General features: G+C 34.8%; 1 protein-coding gene across 1 annotated transcript in view; it reads right to left on the bottom strand.

Annotated features, from left to right (window-relative positions):
- LOC119593510 overlaps nt 1–224 on the bottom strand; it is a 20,867-nt gene that overhangs the window by 3,990 nt on the left and 16,653 nt on the right. The gene's annotated exons all lie outside the window — the stretch shown is intronic.

Genomic DNA, 224 nt, shown 5'->3' with positions numbered 1-224 from the left:
TATAAAAAAAAACTAAACGTATATCAAGATTTCTTTTTTTCGGGGGGGGATGTGAATATTAGTCACGATATGCACCTGGGAGTTTACCTTTTTGTTTGATGATGAACTGTATCTTGTTGACGGCGAAAAATAGACAGATTACTCAAATAATTACATTTTACGTGACAACAAAGGAAGAGGAGGGGGATATGAAGAAATGAGAAAGACATTAGAGGGTGAGTTAA

This window comes from Penaeus monodon, chromosome 32, assembly GCF_015228065.2.
Source record: "Penaeus monodon isolate SGIC_2016 chromosome 32, NSTDA_Pmon_1, whole genome shotgun sequence".
Lineage (NCBI taxonomy): Eukaryota > Metazoa > Arthropoda > Malacostraca > Decapoda > Penaeidae > Penaeus > Penaeus monodon.
Note: the sequence above shows the minus strand (reverse complement) of the source record. Positions and strands in the feature narration are given on the sequence as shown.